The following is a 17,936-nucleotide window of genomic DNA, read 5'->3' as shown; positions in this document are numbered from 1 at the left end:
TTCCCCGTCTTGTATATGTTACAGGGAGTGTGTTAATATTCCTAAGATAGTGGCAAAAGATATTTTGAAATTCTAGACCCTACTTACATATCATTACCTCTTTCACATTGCTCTTGTAAATTTAACTGAATAACAAATAACACATAATTTCTTTTCATCTTCATTCTTTTTGTGGGTGAGCATAAAGTATCAGCCCCTGCACCCTACCCTACCCCTTTGGTGGGGTCACCAGTTCTAAAGTCCACGATTACGTTTCTTACCGGGGAATATTACATCTCTAATTTTGGTGCCCATAACACTACTACCTTTAGATTTGCGATTTGTGTCTCTAATTTAAAAATAGTACACTTTCTTTTATCAGGTCTGCTCCTGCAGATGATTTAGAAAATTAGCAATGTCTACATCACTGCACCGCACCCAGATACCAGCTACTTGTTGCTACGTATCTGATAACGAATAACGTTCATGTGACCCCTTCTCGTTCAATGGTGTCCTTCACGACAACTACTGAAGGTAATTGGCAGAAGTTGCTACTGCGCAGCATAGGAGTCAAGAAGCCGTTATGGCCATTATGACCTGATGATACTGCTCTTTTGAATTATGTGTACGCTCTCTGAAGACTCAGGAAAGAAATGACCAATGTTAAGGAGAGCGAATCTACATTTATTTTAACAAGTACCTTGTGGTAACCATTTATTTTATCCTTTTTGGGACACAAACAATTTTTTTTATTATCCTCACAGCAGTACCAGAAGTAAATACTACACAGAATTACATTTCCACACATCAGTGGCACTCTTCACGTCCTTTCTTATCTGCAGTGCTTCATATCTTGTACCTGTACGTTGAACTTACCTATACCTAATGCACATAGCTGCTTATAGTAAGTCTTTCATTTCTAACTGTATGTCTGTCCTGCTAGGTTTTCTTCTTAACGCTGCATCCCCATTTCAGTGCAACGCATCTCCTCACTGAATATTTATAGCACATACTACACAGTATTTTTGTTTCATCTTTCTATTTAACATTTAATATTGTCGTCAGATTAACTTTGAACGAGTGACCATTGAATGAATACCTTGCCGTAGTGTCTTAGCTAGTATGCTGTCAGTAGTAGACACAGGGAGTCCAACAGAGCAGCAGCTCATGTTTGTATGTTGTTCAAGGATAATTTGTTTTTCTCGGTGTAAGTAGCGCATTCCAATTTCTGTAACTTTTTTATTATTTAATCTAGGAAAGCACTCATGGATTTGATTGGCAGTGTATTTTAACACCGTTCTTAGCACCAGTGTCACGTGATTCATTTTGTACCTTCAACCGTGAATTATCTCGTAGCACTGCTTAATATTCTTTGTTATCAGCACTAGATAGTGACACAGTCATCACCAATATACCGGCCGTTGTAGCCGAGCGGTTCTAGCCGCTTCAGTCTGGAAATCTTGGAAGGCACTCATGGATTTGATTGGCCGTGTATTTTAACACCGTTCTTAGCACCAGTGTCACGTGTTTCATTTTGTACCTTCGACTGTGAAATATGACGAAATGGTTGGTTGCTGTTCGCGAACAGCTCAAAGCAGCGTTTCATAGCGGACAAAGCGTCGTGTGGCTGTTGCGAATTACGTCAATGAAAGAATTGCAAAACAGTCTCCGATAGCGAAAGCGCCATGGAGTTTGCCTGCTACACTTTTTGTGTATATGACCTGGAAACAATACCAGTTTGGCACCTGGCAATCATCGACTGGTGGCCAGGGGAAATGGCCAGATCTGAATCTGTTCCACAAGGTGGCTGTATATTGCGAATGGCCGAAAGGATTCCTGTGTCGTGGTAAGCACCCGGCCCCCCTCCCACCACTGCGAATGAAAGGGTACTAGAAATTCACAGCACTTTAAGTGCATTATGGCCTGTCAGAGAAATAGCGTCAGGGAAGGAACTGGAACCAAACACACACTCTATGTGTACTTCATAAGGAATTTACTGCCAGGTAGAAGAGGTTACTTTGAGAGCATAGACTGCAACTGCATGTCGTCTACTCATGCCAGTAATAAATGAATATTCTGGCTAGGTTTTGAGACCATTATCAGATGTTTTTCGGAGACTGGGAGACAGCTAGCTCCATCATGAGGTTCCTTCCCAGCAGTCGATGTTTGCATCATTCCAACGTCTGATCGCAGGCATTGCGCATGGAGGCAATTAGTGGGCCTCAGCCAGGGGCTTCGCACGTTCTGTGACGAGAAAGGCCGTAGATTACAGTATCTAAATACACAATACAGATCAGGTGTGCAACAGAAAAGACCTCTTGGGTGGCAGAGTATATGAGGAATGCATAGCTTTCTTTTTTAATATGATAGACCTTCAGTAATTAGCCCAGCAGCAGATGACCCAAATATTCAGCACATAGGATAATAGACCCGAGAGTGAAAATAATAATAGTTGACTGTCAGAGTATTAGCACCAAAGTCTAAGAGCTCACAACCCTTATAAAAAGTGCTAATGCCATGAACCGAGATTTGATAGAAACTCTAAATTTAATGTAGGGAAGTTTCGAAAACATCTGAAATGCACAGGGTGGTAATGTTATGATTAAACTTGCGCTGCCAACGTGGAAGAAGAACAGTTCACCGTATGGGTAGCCAAGTTTCAGTCTGTGGGTGCACGATTTGTGTTGATGACAGGGTTAGTGTCATGACTTTCCGTTAGGAGCTGGTCCTGGTACAGCGACGTAGAAATGAAACAAAAGCATGTGTGTGCATTACAGCTGCAGTCAACATCGGTCTGTATAAGGTGACCAGTGTTTTAGGCGTAAAGGTGTTTTATCAAAACATTCGTGCAACAGCATTCATCCTGCTGCTGTTCGCGGGTGTCGATGCGTTAGAGGAATACATAGAGGTTCTCTTTCCTCACCGGGGTTGAAGAACATGATTCGAAAGTTCTAATTAACCGACGATATGGCAATTTCTTCTGGGAGTTATTGTTTCCATGGCTGAGAATGCTGGATGCAATACGCGATTGTGAAGCAGTACACGAGCTTTCTTACGTCAGCTGAACAATACACGTTCCAGTGTTAAAAAGTGCTGATAAAGACTGTGAACTGGTTTCTCTAGTGCACTTCAAGGCTGACGTGAATGCAGTTGAGAGTCACAATGAACAATGTTTGTAGTTTGGAAAATAAACAGGGTAAGCATGATACCTCTCATGTGGAAATGAAAATGTGATTATATGAATTGCTTACTGTTTATTTCTCTGCGGCATGTCTTTATGAATGTTTTTACTAAGTTTGTTTTTCGATAGCTCGTTTTTCATGGGGACCTCAATTGCAGAAAAAGTTTAGTTATAAGCATCCTGTATATTAATAAGAGAGATTAGACTCCACAGGAGAAGAACTGTTTATATTTTAACGAGTGGAACAGCCGAACGGCCCACCACGGAGACGCACTAAAGGAACTGTTTGAGTGTTTATGTGCGCAGTTTGCTATTTTGAAGCCTGGGCTAATGGCAATGGGGATAGGCCACGGAGGTCGATATATCCCGCTGAAGGAGCTTTGTGTTGAAGGCTCACGGGTAGTACAAGAGACCACCGCTAGTTAGGCTTTCCGTATGAGGCAAACAGACTGCTTGTCTCGACCAGTGCACATGGGAAGCAGAAATTACGGATGTAATGGTTGCTGTAGGTGTGAGAACACCCAAGAGTATTTGTCCAAATAGTTAAACTTGTTTGTAAACATACCGCGAGCTGGCAGAATACACGACAGCGACAGCAACCCTAGGAAACATGTATAGAAACGGAAATTCAGCTTGCCTACTGTCTAAATAGGGTCAATGGGGTTTGCGTCTCGTGGTCGTGCGGTAGCGTTCTCGCTTCCCACGCCCGGGTTCCCGGGTTCGATTCCCGGCGGGGTCAGGGATTTTCTCTGCCTCGTGATGGCTGGGTGTTGTGGGATGTCTTTAGGTTAGTTAGGTTTAAGTAGTTCCAAGTTCTAGGGGCTGATGAGCATAGGTGTTAAGTCCCATAGTGCTGAGAGCCATGTTTGGGACAAGGGGGACGACCATCAAGCTACTGGGTAGTTGTAATGGAAGTGCAGCTACTCGCGAAGTTCCACTGTGAACTTTAGTTTTTGTATGGTAGCGAAATTTCGTTTATGTACTCATGCATTATTCCGAAACCAATTTACGTTGGAAAAAACTCGTTTATATTTTGGCCATGAGTTGAAACGTCAGAAGGTATTATATGGTCGTGAATGTAGCAGTGGTCCGAAAACGAAGAATAAATTTATTCACTTCACGTCTATGAGCATACAAATTGTAGGTCCCCAGACTACCGGTTTCGGCCAGTAACGACCATCTCGAGATCTGTTTTATAAAACAGATTTGAAGATGACACATATGATCACAGACGTGAAAGAAATAAATTTACACCTGAAACTCTGGCACTTTACTGTGTCTATACTATGGCGGTATGACATCGAGGCTGTCACAAGCCATAAGGTGAGCGAATGGTTAGTGTGTATGTGTTTTGTGAACTACAGTGATTACAATAGTGCACTGGTAGGGTATCACCAACTGAAACGTCTGAGCAGGGGCCCAGTGTCATTAAATGGTTTTTAGAACAAGACAATGAAATTCGGAAACACGGCTATCTGGAGGAAGAAGTCGTCATATCCCGGTACAAGCTATTGACGAGATTACTGTTGCTGTAACTGACCACTTAGCACATGGCCTGGATGGTGCTAGGGAAGGCGCAGTGTCACGAGAATTGCCAATTCCATGAGTCGTTTTCAGCAGTAACATTATGAATTCGATCTTCATTTTCTACCACGGATTAAATTTTTACATGTGGCCGGAAAATATTGTATCTTACACTACAGGGTGCAATGAATAGACAGAACTGCCGAGTCTGCCATACTGTTAAACAGCGTGTTGTGCATGAGAAGGCATTGCACTCGCCGGATGTGGTGTGGAATCACAGTCAGCTTTATTCTGGATCCGTTCTTCTTTGAAGAGACACACCCACAGAATTCAAGCCCCTCGCAGTCACTGGGATGGAAAGTAGACAGAAAGCACCAAGAATTTGCACAGGAAGGGTGTAAAAACTAAAGTCAGTCTGCTTAATACAATATTTTCTGGACGTAGAGAATAGACGAAGCAGCAACATATGAATGTCCGGTATTCATTCAGCCTTTACAAAGAAGTGTTGGGTTTTGACAGCAGTTTAGGGATGGAAAAAAACATCAGAACGATATGCGACTAACACTAGGAACAGCCTTGAGAATGAACACTATAGACTCTACGTCCACCTTCAGACAATGCGATATAGCTGCTTCGGGTACGAAATCCACGGCAACCTATCAACGTGAAGACGTCCGCCCCTTAGCTGAGTGGTCAGCGCTACAGACCGCCAATCCAAAGGGCCCGGGTTCGATTCCCGGCTGTGTCGGAGATTTTCTTCGCTCAGGGACTGGGTGTTGGGTTGTCCTAATCATCATCATTTCATCCCCATCGACGCGCAAGCCCCCTAACTAGCGTCAAATCGAAAGACTTGCCGCAGGCGAACGGTCTACTCGACGGGAGGCCCTCGTCACACGACATTTCATTTAGCGCGAAGACCGCCCGCATCCTCGCCGCACAGCTGTGGAACACCGCTGTGGGCAGCCGACTCTCTCCGAGGCGATGCGACGTGCCGACCCAGCGCCTGCCCCGACAACATTACACGACGAATGACCATGAGAAAATTCATCCCCCTTCCTGCCCCTTAATTATGTCCACGTTTGGTTAAATCGGCACTGTGATTTCTAATTTTATGTAGCAAAACTACAGCAACAAAAGTTAGCCGTGCTGGCCCCGGTTTAAGCTTTGAGTGTTACTCTGCATTTGGTTTCCCGCGGTTATTGCGGTTATGCGGTGGTTCTTCCTCGTTCTGCGTGTGACAGTAGCGGTGTGTATCGATATTCGCACCTTGTACTATCTTTGGTCTGGTACTTACAGTTTCCGGCTAGTCGGTGTGCGGCTGTCGGTCGGTTGGTGTGGATCAGCCAGGAAATCTCCCCACAGCGCAGTGAGCCGGGGCCGCAGGCGGTCTCTAAGCAGTTTCGGAGTGTGTGGGAGCTACGAAGTCAGTGGCTCACTGACCCAGGTGATTTAATTACCGAACAGAGCCTGTTCACATTGTGCCATTGGTTTTCATGGTCGGCTGTTTGGTTTATTCCCGTGAGCAGCAGCGAGTGTTCTAGTTGGCGAGAGTTTGGTCACCATCCGGTGGAGGTTAACTGTAATTTCGTTATCTGAAGTTTAAATTCACCAGCGGAATTTTCTGCCTTGTGGCCATTAGCGTTCCGTTTACCTGCCCCGGCCACTGACGTAAAATTCAGGCAGTGTCCTTTCCTCACCGTCTTGTAACTGTCCAACACGTGTGTGTAGTTTTGACAACTTATACATACTTCGTTGTGGGCGGCTACGCCTTTTACGCCGTGGCTTTGGAATTCCTTGTGTATTGGTCGGATGGAAAGCATGTCGTCTTCATATTCCGGAGATTGTCTCTTGGTTGGTTTGGCAGTGGATCGGATGTAGTTGGGCCGACTACCTGTCTCCCCCAAGCGAACGTTAATATTACAAGTGCAGACCGACCCCCGGAAACTTCTGAGCGCAGTTGACTGTACTGCCTTTCCTTACTGGTGTTTGATGTGTATTTTAATGGGTCATAGCCGATGGTTGGATTTGTATGTTGGGTTTTAAATAATGGGCCTTCAGCCGTTTTCAATTTGAAGGTGCCTTACCTGTCAGTCCTTGCATTGTTTGGGCCTTCAGCCTTATATAATTTTTTTTAAAAATAAAGCTTTGGGTCTTCTGCCTTTAGAAAATGTAGTTGAGGTTCAAATTGTTCAAATGGCTCTCAGTACTATGCGACTTAACTCCTGAGATCATCAGTCCCCTAGAACTTAGAACTACCTAAACCTAACTGACCTAAGGACATCACACACATCCATGCCCGTGGCAGGATTCGAACCTGCGACCGTAGCGGTCGCTCGGGTCCAGACTGTAGCGCCTAGAACCGCACGGCCACTCCGACCGGCTGGTAGTTGTGTTTTGCAATCATTGGACTTCAACCGTCTTAAAACTTAAATTCCTTACTTGTTAAATCATAGATTGTTTGGGCCTTCAGCCTGATTTCAAATGTTATTTAAGGATAAAACCTTGCGCTTTCTGCCTTTTGAAAATTTATTGTAGTTTTGTTTTACTTCATGGCCATTCAGCCATTTTAAAATTTAAAGAGGTTGTGCCCTTAAGCCATAAGATTGTGTCACATGTTCAGTCTATAGGTAAGCTCGGAAATTTGCACTGTAATGTTTTGGCAACTAAGTAAAGTTACGTGTTTTCGAGTGTAACTGACAGCCGCTCACTTTTGGTCCCTTCCCACAGTTACAACTAGCTGTTTTGTACTGCGGATTTAACCAAGCGTTTCAAAAAGCATTTTAGGCTTTAATCATCTAATAAGTCTGCTCCACTTGCTTATCAGTCCCTTACTCCAATAAACTCTTGCTGTTTCTCAGATCACTTAATGAGATGTAATGGAGCAATGTAACTGGCAATGTACATGACTTTTTATGAAAACGGTGAAAGAATACTCGTTTGACAATATTTCTGGTGCATTACGCTGGGCTTAGATTTGATTTCGTTTTCCTGTTTTCTCAATTGTGGAGACTTCTAATTTTCAGACGCGACGTCCCGAATAATTAATTTTCGATTTATTTATTACAGTATGGTAACCTCTTTGTCTGTGATGTCAGGCCACGGTGGGTATGTTTGTGTTTGCAAAGAGTATCACAAATGTTCCTTATGAGGTAGTCACAGTTGTAGTTAGATCGCATAGACATATTTTGTGTGGTGGTTTTAGAACGTTTATTTTATATTTATTTTTAACATTCTGTTTCAAGTTCGCGTTGCTCTGTTTGTGGATACCAGCGTTGCCACCGTCGTTTGCTTTGGTGGAATACGTTTTGCTTGTGATCACGCTTCGTATGCGACTGAGGTCTGGAGGACTGACGGATACGGAAATCACGAGGAAAAGGGAACGTAGTACCGATATGAGTGAGGAAACGCCAGGCCCCTTCTGTGTGGAGGACATGTTTGTTAAACGACGGGAAGAAGGAGAGTAAATAACTATTTAAAAGACTGGAACCGAGCTAAAGCTTCGAATTCAAAAGACTGAAGGGCAGATTACTACAGTTGGGCGCGAATTTGGGAGCGAAACCAAAACGATACGGACGGAAGTCACCAAAATCCAGAATGAGACGGGACAAGCGTATGAAACGAAGACTGGCAACTTCGAAACGAGGGAAAAGACATCTTTCCTAGCACAGATGGAGAAAGTAAATCGTACGGACGGAGCTCACTGACAGCCTAGACTAGGTGAGACAAGCGTGTGAAATGAAGGTTGACTACCTAGAAACGTAGGTAAACAAGAACATCTTTGAAAGCTCCACCTTCATTGAGGAGGAAAGTAAATCGTCGAAGGAAACTCGAACTAGAGTGTCAGTCTTCGAGCAAGAAGAGTCTACATTACAACAAGGTAATGTCCCTGTAACGCAGGTCGCGCCTACGGATTTTCAGACCGCATTCTCGATGCACAAGAGGCAATTATAAATAACATTGTTCGGTCGAACGTGCAGTACGCACCCGAAGACACATCTGTGTGCGTAAGGATTGGCCAAATATAATGCTTTACTTGCTGCACGAAAGACGCACGATCAGGAGGAGGCTACCTGGTTTGACGTAAGAATTGGCAAGAACAGTAGTTACTATCATTTCTGTAGTACGTTCTGGTTACAGACTGGAACATGGGTGTAGCACCAATGCGAAGATGAGCACATATCAATGATAATATGCACCACAGACACGCCAATCCATGGCGACATAATGTGCTCTGTTTGGCGTTCTGGCGGGACACTCGGACAAAAATATGACATGCGCTTACATTTTCCTGTTCACCTACTACGTGCACTCGTCGGGGCATTTTAGAGCGAACAGTTCCTCGATACTTTACGGTCAACACTGAAGAGCAGGAATATGCCAGGAGGGCACACGCTAAGGCAATGAGGGCAGAAATGAGGACACCACAAATACTTGTGCAGTGCAGTGACAGACATAACAATGGACGAAGAAGAGAAGAAAGAGAGAGATGGGATCGTAGTAGCTCCAGACAAGTGTGTGCAAGACGGAGTCGAAGCGTCGGACCACGGACGCCACGTCTTTTGTTTGCAAGCGTCACATAGTGAGAGAGGTCTTGAGAGTAGTGCAGGTGGGGTATCTCGCAAATGAATGACGAAAGACAATGAGATATCACAGGGACGCCTCAGCTGAGAAGGCACATCACATACCCAATGTGCGCTTTTGGCAGTCGCAAGAGAAATACGACATTGACCAGTGCTGTGATACCTTAGAGTTGGCAAGAAAATCGGACAGTCGGTGTACCCTCATTGAGATAACAGTGGAAAGAATTAAGACGACAGCGTGTCTGAGTTCTGGATGGGAATTGGCACCAATTTTGACCTCTTTCTATACAAAACTCGTGGAAAGTGGTATCAAATTAGCTGAGGTACTTATAAGAGGAACCCCGCTAATCCCCACGTTTGGAAAGAAAGCAAAGAAGGTATAAAAACAGAACTTGATGTTCTTAAGCAACATTGGGAGTGTCTTCAGGGTGAATGCAATTCTCATCCGTGGATTGTCACTCGACTTTTGTAATTGGTGAAGACATTTTCTCGTGTAGAGCAATCATCATGGTTTGGAACACTGAAACCGTGGTCACTTTATTGAAAGATCCAGTCTCATGGGGTACAGAGGACACAAAATACACAATTAATGTAGTAATATGTAAGGATGACTAACTTCTTCTCGTAGATGGCCCACGATATTTGAAAAGTTATTTATTAGGCGGAACATGGATTCTAGAGGAAGTCTGTTTCCCGCAATGACGAGCACGAAGACAGCTAAACAGAATCTCACGAACTGTCGCACATGTACTTTTAACATTTAAAGCCCCAAAGTCCGTTAATGAATACGCTCCCGTGATTTTCTACAATGGCCTTGTGAGTACAGAAGACAAACTCCTAAAATGGTTCAGAGGGCTCTGAGCACTATGAGACTCAACATCTATGGTCATCAGTCCCCTAGAACTTTACTTAAACCTATCTAACCTAAGGACAACACACAACACCCAGCCATCACGAGGCAGAGAAAATCTCTGACCCCGCCGGGAATCGAACCCGGGAACCCGGGCGCGGGAAGCGAGAACGATACCGCACGACCACTAGATGCGGGCGAAAAACTCCAAAAAGAACATAAAGTATGGGGAGGAATAACACAGTCAAAGTCTGTGACGTCAGGTGGGACGAGACAGTGACAAAGGTTAAAGTCCCCACGGAAGCAGAGAAGCTCAGGTGGAGCAGAGAATTAGAAAGGCATTGACGAATGGCTGAAAAACACTTAGAGGTGCGCCACGAAAATACAGTACACCCTCACTCGTCAGTAATAGTTTTTTCTTAGGTACACGCAAGATTTGTCTTTATATTGTAGACACTCAAAGTCCATTCACACGGCTCACACAGATGACACTAGGTAACGTAATAAATAAGATCACTGATGTATACATTATACTTTACGATTGTCGGTTCTCGCACAGAAAAATGGTACCATTCTTATGGCAAGAAAAATTTGTGTCTCACTTACAATCTGGGGATCTGCAGACAACGCCGAAAGTTGACGCTGTTTATGGCGACTAGTGCCAAGTTGGGGTATTTAGCGGCCACAGACTTAAGAGTATAAAGTGGTCTTAACAGAATAGTGTATAACAGTAGCAATGTAGACAGTTGTAGATGACTGCTAACAACACGTTGCTTTTTGTAAATAGATTTTTTGTCATAGATTTTCTTTTTCTCATCAGTCTTCTGATTGTTTTGCGGTTCGCCACGAATTCCTGTCATCAACCTGTTCTCAATTATTTGATGCACGTATTCCAATCTCTGTAGTAATTAGTACATATTTATTGTTATTTTATAGTCGATTATGTGTTTGCCTGGATTGCAGGTCACTCGGTGGTAATGTGGACAGGTGGTATGACGGTCGCACGTGTGTGAACAGCGGCTTCGTGCGCCGACGTACCGAGCAGCGTGAGGCTGGGAGGAGTCGCCTGCATTGGATAACATGACACTTCTCGTTGAGGGGATTGTAGTGCAACTCACCCAAGCGCATTGCTGTTTTCATGTACGCTGTTTGTTTCCCTTTGCGTGTATACTGTATTGTAATATGGTGCTTCAATACGATATGGTTCAAATGGCCCTAAGCACTGTGGGACTCAACATCTGAGGTCATCAGTCCCCTAGACTTAGAACTACTTAAACCTGTCTAACCTAAGGACACCGCACACGTCCATGCCCGATGCAGGATTCGAACCTGCGACCGTAGCAGCAACGCGCTTCCGGGCTGAAGCGCCAAAGCCGCTCGGTCACAACAAGAATAGAATATCATGTGGATGTTGAGAACAACACACGCACTCATAGCTGATGAGATTTCTGTTGAAGCATACAGAGATGCGCCCGAAGCACCTCACGATCGTCGGAGAAGAAATTTATCACTGCAAAGTAGTGCATGAAACGAGGGTTGAGACATGTTAGGATTAGCGTACATGTTAGAATTTAAGGGTATATTAAGATCAAACAGGTATACGAAGTTAGGTACACGCACGACTTCTCTTTCTGTTGCTGACATTGGAGTACATTTACGCAGCTTGCACAGCTGACACTATGCAACCTAGTAAACAAGAGGGAAGCCTCCCACAGGTCAGTGATGCGTATCTTTAACATGGCGTTTGTTGGTTCTGCGGCAGAAAAGATGGTACCAGTCTTATTTTTTTTGTATAAAGTAGGAAACAATTGCACTGAGAGGGAACATAGTCATTAAGAACATACTGATCTGTGAGACCAAATTTTTGAATTGCCGCCCATTTTGCATCCGTTTAACCGAGGTCGTTGACGAACGTTACCCTACTGTGTTAGGTGAATTTCTATGTCACATTTCTTACTTCTTAGCAGCTTATGTGCTTCCCATCTTGGAGTTTGTGACATTTAAGTCTTTGATAATCATATTGGGGGTGTGAAGTTAATTAATGGTTCACATGTTCTAACTGTATGTGTCCCGTATATGTACAGTATCTCTATTTATGACATACATTTCCGTGATTAACAGTGTTGCTATGTGTCGTTTATCATTGACTTTCAGTTGTCTTGGTTCCATGTTTATTTAGCACATGTCTTATGTACATTTGTGGCGTTATCATCACGTTCACTGTGATTTGCTTACTCTATGTATAGCTTATTTGTTATGATCTCTGTTTATTTCTGCATTCCTTGATTTATCAACGGTAACCTTTACTGTAGATCGCCGACTGGGCTTGACACACTAGGACACTACTAACAACGTAGTATCACCGCGTAACAGCACATTAGATAGCCAAATGTTAGACGCACTATTAGGAAGTGAAGATTTTTTTTCTAGAAGGAGCAGGAAATTAGCGTTGAGTATCACATTGACATCGAGGTCAATAGAGACAGAGCACAAGCTCGAATAAGGGAAGAATGGAGAAGGAAAGCGTCCGTGACTTTTCGAAGACACCACTCGGTATTTGCCTCAAGCGATTTAGAGGAAATCACAGAAAACCTATGTCAGTAGGGCTGGACGCGGGTTTGAACCATCGCCCTCCGGAATCCGGGTCCATTGTCCTTACTACAGCACTACCCCACCCGTTGATTTTTGTTTTACTTTTCGAAGTGTGTGCGCCATGGGCCACTTTACCATGACTCACTCTTACCTCTTTAATATGTCTCACTCGTACGTATTATAACCAACTTCGACGAGTCACAGTGTCCGCTGCTTAGGACGAGGAGAAAGCTGCACCCAATAGAGCAAGCACCAGAGCCACATTCTGCAAACAAGCAGGGTGTAACCTGGCAGGTGCTCCAGCGTCGCTAAAAATGGATGCCTCGCGATGATCCTGTTGTACACTGAGAAACCATGCAAATCACTGTGGACCCCTCCAGGGACCAATAAAAACAATAAACACAAAAGCGTGAAGAATGCACACGTGGAGCTAGCAGCAACCGTTTTCACTTGCCTTAAGAAAAATGAGAACTAGTTGGGAATTCAAGTCCCCAAAGGCAATGTGATGAACCGTAGTTATAAAGCGCGAAGAATTCACGTAAGATATCGTGTGAAACTGATAAACTGCAGTGGGGGTGAACTTGCTTAAAACTATTTTCTGGACAGTTAGGACGTGGTTCATAAATCGTGAACGCCAGCAGATTGTTAGACGAAGCACAAACACGGGTACATACAGATCTCAAGCACATATTGGTATTAAAAAGAAATGTCATGTGGCTGCTTTCACAGCAACTTAGCAATGTAGAAAACATCGGAACAATTTGTGACTAATGCTAGGGATATCCAAGACTCGCGAGAAAGACGCCAATTTCCGAGGCACACACCAGTCACGCAAGATAGAAAATTTTCACTTTGCACTGTGTGTCGTGGTCACAAAACGGCGAACAGTCACCAGGTAGCATTGCAAATTTAGTCTGCCAATGTCAAAGCGAAGAGGAGGAAAATTCCGATGAGTCATTGAGCTTAGCAAAGTGATGAGAAATGAACGACGGTTCGGTGAGACACTGCAGAAGCAAAAGGAAATGGAGGCCGGTATCCAGCCTCTGACACGGCGGTAACTATACTGAGGCCACGAAACCCGTGGTGGCCTGTGGATGCGGAGACCGCTCTGGACCCTCGCTGCGCAGCCTTATATTTGTAATTTTATGTGGAAAAAGTACCCCAACAAAAGCGAACATTCCACGCTTTAATCAGTGAATCGGTTCCATTCGCCTATCAGTCACTTAATCTCACACACTCTTGCTGTTAATGAGTTCATTTACTCATTGATGGTACATAATTATTGGCTTCCAGCTTGAGACAATGTAACAAGTGATCTGCATGTCATGTTATTCAAGAGATCAAAACATTGCCAATTCACTACATAGGAGATGACAAGGAGGCAGCATTCTAGAAGTTAGTGACACTTCTTTGCAACATTTTATTCACTCTGTATACCACGTGAGCACAAAGGAGATACTCGAAAAAGAAGAAATAAAGATATAGTAAAATAAACACCAACAAAATTACAATAAAACATCCACATTGTTGTCGAATTAATCTAGGTGAGGTCGCGGTAAATACTAGAAAACGAAGCACTAAAAGTATTAGATGAGTTTTGCTATATAAGGGCTAAATTTACAGAAGATAACTGAAGGAAAGAAAATACAATATCAAGAAAAGCTTTTGAGCCTAACAGTGATTCATGATCGAATACAAAGTTAGGTGTTAGCTTTCCATTTCTGTATCACTCTGGAGTACAGCTATACGTGCATGAGAATCGCGGATGACAAACACTGTAGTCAAAAAAAGGATTAATGCTTTTCGAAAGTGGAGCTACGGAAGAATTTTAATTGTTATAAGGGGTTATCGGATGGTCACTGAACGGATACTAGATACAGTCAGCGAGAAATGCGCCATATGACACGACTAAGAGGAGCAGTCCTATACCACTAAACACAGACGTTAAGTACCACATAAATTTCTAGAAGCAAATATTATTGCTAATAGTTTTGTATTTCTATAGCTTCAAAACTTCACTCATGAGGAAGACAAAATAAATTTTTCAAGTATCATACTTATTTGATACATTTATCATTAATAACTTCCGTAATTTAATGAAAATAATTACAACGCTGGGTGATATCAATACAGAAGTTACAGAAGAAATATGTGTTTTAGTACTCGTTACTTACCACATTGTGACTGTAGCAACGTTTCTGGACATTGCTTTGTTGCATCAGAATGGTCACGCTCGGCATTCCAGACGAGCCACGATAAAGAGTGAATTTGTGCATCTCGTGCAAGAGGAAAAATTGATGAGTGTGGGGTTAAGTCATGTTTTACGTGACGCAGGGCGAGTGATGTGTGTGGGCAAATGAATCACTGAGAACTGAGTAATGACGCTAGTCATTTAAAATTGCAAATCCACCATCTTTTCACTAACTTCAGTCATTGATACCTAGGCTAAGAACCTGCATCTTCCCTACTGTAATAGAACCTGTGAATTATTGAAAGAAACGTATTTAAAATAAATCGACATTTCAGTTTAGTTAGCAATTATGTTATCAGTTGAGTAATAACAACTCAATTAAACAGTCAATCCCTTAATTGTAAGAGTCAGAGACAGTGAAAAATCATTATAATTTAAATCAATATCTTGTAAAAGTAATAACAAAGGTATCTAAATTCAATAATACTAATAAACTAAAGATCTTTTAATTTCATGAAAGATTTTGAGAAAATTTTTTCAGTGCTTCGTGTGGCAGCTGCGATGAATTTTGGTCATCGTTACTTAATTTACAGATTTCTAAATAGTTTGGGAACACCAAAAGTTTGATACTCTATTTGTGAAGCTGATGAGCATTGCCTGAGAAGACAAACGTTATTGCGAGGTAAGACCTTTCTGATTGAAATGGATGGAGGGTCTGACGTTTAATCATTTCCGTAAATATTGTCAGATTTTTTTTTCTTTTTTTTAACGTATCGTATCCTCTAGTGATTCAGAAGCATTGTTGATATCTGGTTCTATGTATGATTAAGTGTGGAAACCATTTTGTCATAACCTGTTTGTTCAGGTAAGTTACGTAAAATTTATTGTTCTGACAAACTACTGTTTTATGGACAGAGTTTTGTTGTTTCAGACTGGCAGCGGAAATAAGAAATAACTTCATTGATTTACTCTCAGTTACTCAAAAATGTAATGGTAATTTTTGTTGACTTCGTTGTGTGTAATGTGTCTACTTTGAGAAGACCTTTCAAAATGATAAGATGTTATAATGGTAGGATGTTCAGTTGTGGAGTCAAAACAGTGGAGAGAGACTTAGATCTGACTATAATAAAGATACTGAAATTGATAAAGGTCGCAGTAACTACGTCCCTTTCTCTGGTTACAATAGCGTGGAGAGCTACATCAAACAAATTACAAACTATGGAACGTAATGTGAAACTTGATGGAGAACGTACTGTCCTAAACACTAAAGTTTAAAAAAAACTTTAAGAATATCTGAAAAGAAAACACCTGCTGATACGCAAGTTCCTGGTCTCGAGTGCCGACAGTGTACCAAAAGGACGGCGGAGCACGCCCATTGCAGGCGTAGACAGGCAACCCGCGTCTCCCGATGCAGGCACGCTCATTAATTATTCAGCGAAGCGTCTGACACGGCCCCTCTCGTGTTGTGGGCGGGAATCTCCGCTGGTAGCCGTCGCTTCTTCGGAAAACTTCTTCAGGCGAGGCATCATCTCTTTCGGAAACTCCGTTACTCTTACAAACACTTTTAATGAGGCAAATGTTTGGCTCTTAGCTGGCCGTAAGGCTTTTAATCTGACACAACTTGGTAAATGGCTAGCCAATTTCGCTTATTATCTCTCTCAATGAGCTTCTCTCGTAACCTCAGTAGGCTAAGAGGATTCGGTTTGAAAATATGCGTTCCTGTAAAGCTCAGATTTGCCACCGGCAATTAAGCTCAGAGCATCCAGATCTATGAGGATGGAACCTATTATCATAGAGCGCTTTTAATATAAGTCGGGGATGAGTATGCAGAAAATGAATTCTATCGGTGAATGGATAATATTAAAGACGGTTCTGTTTCGGTAACGATTTAAATCTATTGTCAGAAAATTCCAGCACTCAGTTTTATAGTGCGTGTTGTACAGCGATGCCATTTAATTGCGCTACAGATTCTGATTAATTCTTCAAAGCAACTACATAGAGACAGTATACAGGGGTTTCATACATACTTTTACAAACATTGGTAAAGGTTCTTTACATCAAAACAAGATGGAACAACAGTTAAACTTATGTCCGAATATCCTTCGTTTACGAGCTATTAATGGAAGTTTAGAATTAGATCGTGGGGACTCGTCAACACATAAACTCGTCATAAATGCTCGAAATGTCCTCCTCTTCCTCCTACACATACACGCACCTGTAGAATCATAGACTGCCGTACCCTTCGAAAAAGTCCCTAATCATTTCGAATTGTTTCGCGAGCTTCCATGACATGTTGATTAAGAGTTACTGCATCCAGTACCTTGCTACGTAGCTCCATCGTTTCAAGTACCCTCCCCTCTCCGCCCTCCCACAGACAGAGATAATTATATAGAGAATTTATGTCGGGAACGTGTAGGGCAGGGAATTGGTTCTGTTCTTCCTATCCATCAGTTGTGGTAGATACAAACCTGTGCATTTCGAACACTGGAACTTCCATGTGTTGGAGCTCCATCGTGCGTAAACCATACGTTCCTTCTTATTAGTAGGGGTACATCTTCATGCAGTTCTTGAAGTCTTTCTGAATAAAGTTCCTGTAGCCAGTAACCGCAAGAGTGCCGGGAGAACGTATAGCACGACCAAATTCTCACCTACAGATCCACGACACACATTAAACTTCACGGGCTCGCGCGGGCGGTGGAGTGACTGCCGTTTTGTAATTTGGCACATACTTACTCCAAAAAGGTAACGAGACGGCGGGAGGGACATGTATTCTCTAGTTGCACCTTTTTCCGACAGATGCTGCTCGAAGTTCGTCCAAGTCGCACCTATCTGCTTCTCAGGACGAGTTTAAATAGGTCCGAACACGTTCGGCGGTCAGTTTACCGCCTTGCGAGCGCTTACGAGACTTTGTTCTACTCGTCTACTTCGGAATGTTTGCATTTCATTTTGTAATTCCCCTATAATTCCTCAATTTTATACACTCTTCCAATTCTCTAGTCAATGTGCATTACTTTCTATAAATTTTGCCATTCACAAATT

Source organism: Schistocerca gregaria, chromosome 4, assembly GCF_023897955.1.
Source record: "Schistocerca gregaria isolate iqSchGreg1 chromosome 4, iqSchGreg1.2, whole genome shotgun sequence".
NCBI lineage: Eukaryota > Metazoa > Arthropoda > Insecta > Orthoptera > Acrididae > Schistocerca > Schistocerca gregaria.
Note: the sequence above shows the minus strand (reverse complement) of the source record.